At 36.1% G+C, this 9,778-nt stretch overlaps 1 pseudogene; it reads left to right on the forward strand.

Annotated features, from left to right (window-relative positions):
• Positions 1–1,272: 1,272 nt before the first annotated feature.
• LOC138823569 (GATA zinc finger domain-containing protein 1 pseudogene) lies at positions 1,273–9,302 on the forward strand (annotated as a pseudogene).
• Positions 9,303–9,778: the final 476 nt, after the last annotated feature.

Genomic DNA, 9,778 nt, shown 5'->3' on the forward strand with positions numbered 1-9,778 from the left:
GAGATAGGTAGCTTAGGTGCTACCTATCATCTGTACCTAGATACTGAATCCCCTTACATAAAATCCTCTGTATTTCTTCAACATTTTCAATGGCATGCTAATTTCTTTTATTGTTTCTTTGTTCATTTTTTTGGTTTTTGATTGTAAAAATACTGAACAGAGGAGTTACAGTTACATGAAGATGGTAATGAATACATTTCATATCAAGCATTATTAGCTGCTATGTTTTTAATATCTTAAATTTCTTAATTATTTTATTCATGCCTTAAGAGGACTAGAATGGAAAAAATAACATTTTTCCACCATGAGCTCATATTTACTCTAAGATACCAAAATTGCTTATAATTGTATATATTTCTCCAAACTCATTTTTCTGCTATGGCTCCATGGATTGTATATCTTTATATACCAATTAAATTTGGTATGCCACACATGCAATAACTGACCTAGGGTATGAGGTTGCCATGTTTCTATTTCTCACTGTATATGTATAAACATATGTATGTTTATACAGAAGCCAATTTCTTTTCATTCTAATTTATATGAATTGGACTTTTGTCCAATTTCATCCAAGTTTTCTGGTGTCAAGTAATTTTTTCTACTTTGAACACAATGTGAATCACATGTCATACACTCAACTTTTATGGAGAAATTTTTGCCAACTGTGATGTGGTTTATCTACCAGATTCCATCCATGCGGGAACCATATGGCAAAGGTGCTTTCTATCTATGCTACATTTCATTTTGTTAGTCACTGAAGAGTTAGTGACTGCATTTTAGGTACAGGTTCAATAGTAACAGTGGGGCAATAAGATGCCTTAGAGAATAAGACTATTAACATGTGATAGTTATACTGGCATAAATTTGTGTGCATATGACATCACAAAGCTGATAGCTCATCACAATTTTATCACAGCTTAGTGTTCAGACAAACATGAATGCTAGAGTTGTACTAAAAACTGCAGATGCTAATCTTACTGAATTCTGTTCAGGATGTGACACTGCTGCTTGCTATTATAGCTACAGTAATCCAGAGGGCAGTGGATTTCAGTATGGCCAAAGATTACTTCATTTGTGAATCTAGTCATTTGGGTTGAAATCATTGACTATTTTTTGTTTCAATGCTCATTTTGATAATGCTGCTCCATAGCTATTTTCACCTCTTGGACCACCAAGACATACTGAATTAATCTATTTTCATTGAGAAGCACCATATAAGGTACTGTATTATTTTGTTTCAGATTATTTCTATTTATTCATTTATTTAAAAAGCTGCCAGAAAGAAAGTTTCCACTAAAGGAAAAGGGTGAAGACATATTTTTATTTTTATTTTATTTTATTTTATTTTATTTTATTTGTGAACATACTGTACAGAGGGGTTACAATTACATGGGCAGGATAATGCATACATTTCTTAACAAGCATTGCAGCCTCCTCCTTTGTTTACCCTTCACTTCCTTTCCCAACCTCCCCGCTCTCCCCCACCCAATCCTTCCCCCATTATCCCCCACCGACCTTGTAAAGCTCGTTTTTGACATGAAAATTTGTACTTCTCATTGTTGCAACAGGTCCACCTGAATCCTTAAACGACTTGTTTTTCCCCATCTCCTCCACAAGTTATACTGACATCAAATATAATGAAAGCGGGGGTAATAATGTGGGGGAGGGACATACAAAGCAAAAAAGAAATAATCTTATAAATGCATTAGAAACACATGCATGAAAGAAGAAAAAAACATTAAAATACATATCTAAGGGTTCATTTTCCTACCATCACATTATCTGACCTTTTTGGCTTGACTCATACATATACTAGATATTAAAAATAAGGAAAACCATGGGACCTGTGTTTCTTTTGGCCTGGCTTACTTCCCTTAATATAATTTTTTCCAAGTTTTTCCATTTCCTAACAAATGGGGCAATGCCATTCTTTCTGATGGAGGCATAGAGTTCATTGTGTATATATACCACATTTTCTTGATCCATTCATCTACTGAAGGGCATCTGGGTTGGTTCCATATCTTAACTATGGTAAATAATGCTTCAATACACATAGTTGTGCTGGTAGCTTTAGTGTGGTCTTGTTTGTAAACATTTGGGTAAATGCCCAAAAGTGGGATTCCTTGGTCATAGGGGAGCTCTGTGTGAAGTCTTTTGAAGAATCTCCATACTGCTTTCCAAAGTGGTTGAAAAAGTTTACATTCCCACCAACAATGAAGTAAGGTTCCCTTCTGTCCACATCCCCTCCAGCATCTGTTGTTGTTAGAGTTCTTGATTTTTGCCATTCTAATTGGAGTGAGGTGGTATCTCAATGTTGTTTTGATTTGCATTTCTTTTATGGCTAGTGATGTTGAGCATTTCTTCATGTGTATATTGGCCATCCTTCTTTCTTGTTCAGAGACGTTTCTCTTTATATCTTTAGCCCACTTATTTATTGGGCAGTTGTTTATTTGAGAATTTGTTGTTTGGGGACTTAATTTTTTGAGTTCCAAGTATATTTTAGATATGAGACCCTTGTCGGTTGTATGGCTAGTAAAGATTGAAGACATATTTTTAAATTAAAAAATCCCATCAGAGCTCCTGAGTCTGTTTCCACCATCATCACTGCAAAATCAATGTTCTACAACGGAGTATATTACCAAAATGGTGATGATGTTTCTGTGATTGATAATCAACATGGAAAGCTCTACTATGCTCAGATCAGGGGTTTTATCTACGACCAGTATTGAGAGAAGAGCGCAGCACTGATGTAGCTCATTCCCACTCGCTCTAACCCCACAGATCAGTTTGATCCTTTGTCTCATATCATATGGCCAGAGGAAGACCTTCCCAGGAAGATGGAATACTTGGAATTTGTTTGTCATGCACCGTCTGAGTATTTCAAGTCAAGGTCACCACCATTTCCCACTGTCTCCACCAGACCAGAAAAGGGCTATATATGGACTCATGTTGGACCTACTCCTGCAATAATGTTTAGGAGACAGTTACCAAACACTTGTAGTTACAACTAAATCAGAGGCTGGGAAACTCAGTAATATATCCCTTACCCAGCATGCCTAAGACCCTGGGTTCAAAACAAACAAACCCAAAAGTGGATTTTTCATTTTCTTATATTTATACAACTCTGAAGAAGATAACTTCTTCCACGAATTGCTTTTTTTGGTCGGTTGTGGGGCTTGAACATGAGGCCTAGGTGCTGTCTCTGAGCTCTTTTTGCTCAAGGCTAGTACTCTACCACTTTGAGCCACAGCTCCACTTCCAGTTTTCTAGTGGTTAATTGGAGATAAGAATCTCATGGACTTTCTTCCCTGGCGTGGCTTTGAACCATGATCCTCAGCTGCTAAGTAGCTAGGATTACAGGAGCCACCAGAGCTCAGCCCATAAAATTCTTATATGGGAAACTAAAAAGTGTGTTCCCAATCACCTAGTAATTGTTAACAAATTCTGCCAAGCCTAGCATGGGGCAGATTCAGCTCAACCAGTCATGATGGAGGTTCTTTGATCAGGCAGGACCCCATTTCCCTGTTTGGGGTGGATATGTTCTGCCCTCAGAACAATTTCCAACAAGTCTTACTCCATCTTCTGTATCATCTCTATGAGGAGCCCTGGTTGTCCCTTTCAAGCTAGCATCCCATCTTTGTGTCTACTATTTCCACGCAGACATTTCTTTGTCAGTACATGGGCTTGAACCTCACACTTGGCATTGTACTGCTTGATTCATGCCTCAAAAAGTCATGACTTAGAGAAAACAAAATGTATTTGAAGGTGAATGTTAGCTTTCTGTTTGTGTATCTTCCCAGGCAAAGGATGCAATTTCTGAGAGACCATTAGGAGTAGGCACGATCTGTTTTTATTCATAATTTACTTCCAGAAACTCAAAAAATGGATTATATTTTTATATAACTACAAAATATTCAGTTTTAAACTTCTCCTCAAAGGTTTAATCAAGTAAAATGTTGCCTTGATCAACAATAAAAAAAAGTAGTGTGGGCTTCCTTTAATGATTATTTCTAATTCAGATTAAAATAGGCCTGAAGAAAGTTTATCTGTAAAGCTGGAAATTCTGATAATTACTCTAATTCTCTTATAAATTAAATATTAAAGCTTTCTATACATGTTCCTAATAATTAAATGTACTTGATTTGTATGTAAAGTTCTTCTTTTGAAATTTTATTCTATACAATGTTTTCTATATATGACATACATATTTTATATCTATTATACTATTTTATTATTGAATTAGATGTGTACACCTATTATGTTATGTTTTTTATGACTTTATTCTATTTAAATTTCAATTATATCAGTAAGATTTTGACTTCCTCACATCCTTACTTCTGATCTTATGCCAGCTACTCTTCTTATTCTTACTGTCCTCCACAGGTGCTCATACGTACTATGTATTGTTGAAATCTCCTATGGTGTGATCTTACCTTATGGTCCTTATTCATTGTCCCTTTGCTCATACGTACTATGTATAGTTGAAATCTCCTATGGTGTGATCTTACCTTATGGTCCTTATTCATTGTCCCTTTGCTTTCTTTCCTTTGTATTTTAATACTTGGGAGCTTAGGAATTTTACTTGTGCCATCTTACCCTTTTTGTGTGTTCTAGATGAAAGTGTATATCTGTGATTATTTGTGTCACTGTAGGTTTTAATATTTGGCTCTCTACCTTAATATTTTGTGTTAATATAACTAACTGGTTGCTGTAGTTATTTTCTGAATTATAAATTTGTTAGGCCAATTTGAATTTGATAATTATGCTACATATTGTGAGCTTCTTCTAATTCTAAATTCTTCTAACTCTAAAGATCTTTGCCACTGATTTCATAAACCTTATGTGTCCATTTGTGTGATCACAAGGCTTCACCATCTGTGACAGCCTGTAAATACATACCGCCTGTTGCTCAATTACATACTGAGTGCAAGTACCACAGCAACGATTTCTGCATGTCGTGCAGACAGTGAGGTGCCTTACTCCATGAGGCATGTGCCGTCCTGAGGTTTGGGGCATGCTGCTTTCCTTGGGCCATGGGGGCTAACCCATCTCAAACAGGGATTAGGGAGGTTATTTGACCAGGCAGGACCCCATTTCCCAGTTTAGGGGTGGAGTTGTTCTGCCCTCAGAACGAATTCTGGCAAGTCTCACTCCTGGCTGATACAGCTCAATCAGCCATGATGGGGGATCTTCGACCAGGCAGGACCCCATTTCCCAGTTTGGGGGTGGATATGTTCTGCCCTCGGAACAATTTCCGGCAAGTCTCTCTTCATCTTGTGTATCTTCTCCTCTATGAGGAGCCCTGGCTGGCCCTTTCAAGCTAGCATCCCATCTTTATGTCCACCATTTCCAGGCAGAAACTTCTTTGTCAGTATATGAGCTTGAACTCACACTTGGCATTTTACCACTTGAATCATGCCTTTACTTTTGACATTTTGCTGGTAAATTGGAGATAAGAGTCTCTGGGATTTGTCTGCCCATGTTGGCTTCAAACCTAGATTCTCAGATCTCAGCCTCCTCAGTAGCTAGGATTACAAGCATGAGCCACTAGTGCCCAGCTTTTTAGCTAACCAGGTTTTGATCAATCTGGATACCAGCGAACTCTTCAGGACACAGCTCTATGTACTGCAGCAAAGGTACCATACATCATATGGTAATAAGTCTCGCTTGTTTTTATCTTGATCAGCATGGGGTTTCAGCTCAGGGCATGGGCACTATCCTTGAGCATTTTCCAAGGCTAGGGCTCTACCACATTGAGCCACAGCTACACTTCCAGTTTTCAGGCAATTAATTGCAGATACATGTCTAATGGTCCTTCCTGCCCTGGGGTGGCTTTGAACCTAGATCCTCAAATCTCATCAACTTGAGTTGCTAAGACTATAAGCATGAAGCATCAACACTCAGCATCCATATTGTTTAATAACTCAAAGCTAGCCAAATATATTTTTCAAAAATATGTACGTTTTGATGTATGTGGAAATTGTCTTCTGTGTAACCCTTCTGGAAGAAATTATTTTCTTGGTCCTTAATGACCTGGGGCCATAATCTTGTGTCATCATGATATCTAATTTCAATTGAGCCACAAGTGTTGCATAATGTAGAGTTCTGTTTGGAAGGAAAAGATATATGTTCTTACTGCATATTGTTATTTTGCTCTCCCTGTGAAGTACTGTGACTTCTTTGCAGTTTTATATGTAGTAGTTTGTCTGGCTTTTGTTTCCTGGTTAGATATAGTGCCTCTATTGCCATAGATTTGTCAGTCACTGTCTTTGGTGTATCTCTGAAATATGATGACCATGTAACTACTAAAAATTTGCAAGTGGTATCTTGTCAGATTTTCATTCCCTCAATAATTCACATTCACTTTCTAAATTCCTCGATAACGTGCATTTTTATGCTGCTAATATTTCCCTGTCTTGCTCATTATTATATTATCTATCTATGATAAGATGAATTAGTTTTGGAAGAATACTATTGAATACGCTATTGTTAAATAGCTAGTGGGAGTATTATAAGTAATATTGTTTATCATATGGAAATTTGATTCACTATAAGTATTACAAAGCACTTCCCAATTTTTTGACAATTGTTTAATTAAACTTATTGTACAATAAGATGGAATTCTAATTATACCAATCTATCCTGAACAAACCATGTGAGAAGCATTGATGGATCTTTCTACAATGTCAGTGTTAAGTATTACTTTCTAGCATTAAAAAAAAATATGAATGAATTATTCTATATGAAGAAAGACACATGGGAGTTTACTGCCTTGTTTAGTTTTCTCCACTGTACTGTTAATATTTATCATCTATTAGTTTGCAAAAATTTTTTTAATGTGTTACACTTCCAGGTATTTATTTTTCCAAGGGCTCCCATAATCTATATATAAATAATTTCACAGGAGTAGGAAATGTGATAGGTACTATATTTTTGCTAATCTACATTAAACAATTTTACATATTTTATTGGCCATCTTTTTTAATACTATTAGTACAAATTTAATGTATATTTCTACCTTCGATGATATTGGGTCACTATTACAGCAAATTTTCCTATTTTTGTTGGACTATGGATTTTCTTAGTGATACTATGGCTTTTATCAGGGATACTGTACACTAAAAATATGTGTGTGCTTATTTTTTCTTCTGAATTTCTATTGCGAATTATATGTCAGGCCTATTATTCACTGACATTATGAAGCTATTTCTGAACTGCATCTCATTTGGCTTTTGAAATTTTTTTCATGTTTCTATAGCTCTCATTTTGCATATTTCTTTGTTGATTAAGAAAGGAACTTTTTCTCTGAAAATTATCTCTATTTTCCTGAATTTGATTTCACATGTAGTTATTTAAGGTCCAGTTTGCCTTGGTTTTAGGTTGTGCCTCATAGTGTTTTCTCTGTTGAGACTTAGTAGTAAATGTGAAGAGTATAAGACCTGATTTGGGTGTAAGTTTCTCCTAAATATGATCTGGTGTTGTGTAGAGAGTTGTGATAATAATTTAAAGGCTTGTAATATATCATAAATCATCTGGCATGGCCAATTGTTTTAAATTTTTTTGAACAGTTGAATTAATTCTACATGGATAAAATTCTTAGTTCACCAATCTATTCTGAGCAAATGATGTCAGAAACATCAATGGCTCTTTCCACAATGTCAAAACCTATCAGGTAACAAACATATTCAAAAGCTGTATCAGGGGCTGGGAAGGTGGTTCAGTTGTAGAGTGCTTGGCTTGCATGCATGAGGCCCTGGGTTTGATTCCACAGTACCACAGAAAATGCTGGAAGTGGGGCTGGGAAGGTGGCTCAGTGGTAGAGCACTTGCCTTGCATGCCTGGGGGCCTGGGTTCAATTCCTCAGCACCACATAAGCAAAAAGAAAAATGCTGTAAGTGGCGGTGTGGCTCAAGTTGTAGAGCACTAGCCTTGAGCTAAAGAGCTGAGGGACAGCGCCCAGGCCCAGAGTTCAGGCCCCACGACCGGACCCAAAAATAAAAATTCTGGAAGTGGCATTGAGGTTCAAGTGGTAGAGTAGTAGCCTTGAGTTGAAGAGCTGAGGTACAGTGCTCAGGCCTGCGTTCAGGCCCCACGATTGACAAAAAAAAAAAAAAAAAAAAAAAAAAAAGCTACATCCATTAACTTTGGAATAACTTAAATTTCCAAGCATGACTGAGGTTACATGATAGTCAAGATATTGACAATACAAAGCTCTTATTTCCCCAAACTTAATTGCTAATATTAACTCTCAGATCATACAGTAAAATTCACCTTTATATGGTCACTGCTATAATTTTAGCAAACTGTTATATTGTTCTTTCCTAATTCTTAAAAATATAATTTTCCTCTTTATCTCCCTGTCCCATCCTTCATATGAAAGAATTCAAGATTGTCTTTAAAACTCCTTATTTTACTGAACTTGGAAGTAAAAGAACACTCGGTACAACAAATAATTAAACTATAAAGATTGTTTAGCCTTCATATCACAAAATAAGGTCACTATGATCAAAATTACACATAAATAAACATGTTAATAATGAAGTTTGTTGTACAAATGTGTGAGGACTGAAAGTAATGTGAAATGATCAATAAAATTCTAAAACGTTCACAAAAGTAAAAGGATATTCTATTTTAAAAATGTCCTTTAACTCCCAACCCACTAGACTGTGCTTGGGGACAGCCCATGGGTCCACATTTTGCCTGGAAATAATTAGTACACATGTATTTTTTTTATTTATGAAACCCAGATCTCATTACTAGTACAATTTTGTTGAGTTAGGGGGACTGAATTTCAGGGTTTCAAAACTCTTAACATATGAGTATGTGAATAACCATTTATATTCATTGTAATACACTACCCTAAAATTTTTGCTCCCAAAATCTGTTGGCCATTTCACATCCCAAACTGTATTTCATCCACACTTTCAAAGTTTCCCGGAATCTCATCAATTTGATTATTGTTAAAATTAACACCAAGGTCTTTATCATAATCTTATAGTGTCCAGATCTGCCTGACTATCAATACAGTAGGCAGTAAGTGTTTGGGCAGGTGGAAAAAGGAAACTATTGTTTAAGATGATGTTAAAATACAATTTCTAGTAGTGTCCTTTTTACATATGAAACAAATGAGTTTTTACTATCCACATTTCTATCTGTAGTCTGATTTGTTTAGATTCTAACAGATTTACCCACTAAGTTTGGCTGGCAGCAATATAGAGGAGACTCTAGCTAACCACTCAAAACTATTTAAAATACCTTCTGCAAAACAATTCCAAAGATTTCTGAAGCACATCATCAGTTAGACCTGCAGCAACAACCCCACTTTTGCTACCAATTTTCTATATTAACTACTTGTCTCTTCACTGTGACCAAATGCATCATACAATCACTTAAGATGGAAAAATATTATATTGGTTCCTAATTTTGGAGATGTTAATTAATCAACCAGGGAAATAAATGGTAAGTTAAACGAATTCACATCACAGTGGCCAGGAATCACAGAAAAGGGAACACAGGAATTGGGTCAGGCAAGATATACCTTAAGAAGATATCCCTTGGTCAATTGCTTCTTCTAATTATGACACAATACCAAAAATTTTGAGAGAAGGAAAAACATTTGCTAGGCAAATAAAGAAAAAAAGAAGCAAATATAACATGAAACACTGGGAAAGTTAGGATTTCCAGAGCATAAAATAAAACCTTTTGCTGAGGATTGGCCATAATATCCCTTAAAGCCTGAAAAAAATTAAAAGAAGACCCCCCCAGAAGGAAGGTCCTG

Source organism: Dipodomys merriami, unplaced genomic scaffold, assembly GCF_024711535.1.
Source record: "Dipodomys merriami isolate MVZ:Mamm:240054 unplaced genomic scaffold, mDipMer1.0.p SCAF_1204, whole genome shotgun sequence".
Classification (NCBI taxonomy): domain Eukaryota; kingdom Metazoa; phylum Chordata; class Mammalia; order Rodentia; family Heteromyidae; genus Dipodomys; species Dipodomys merriami.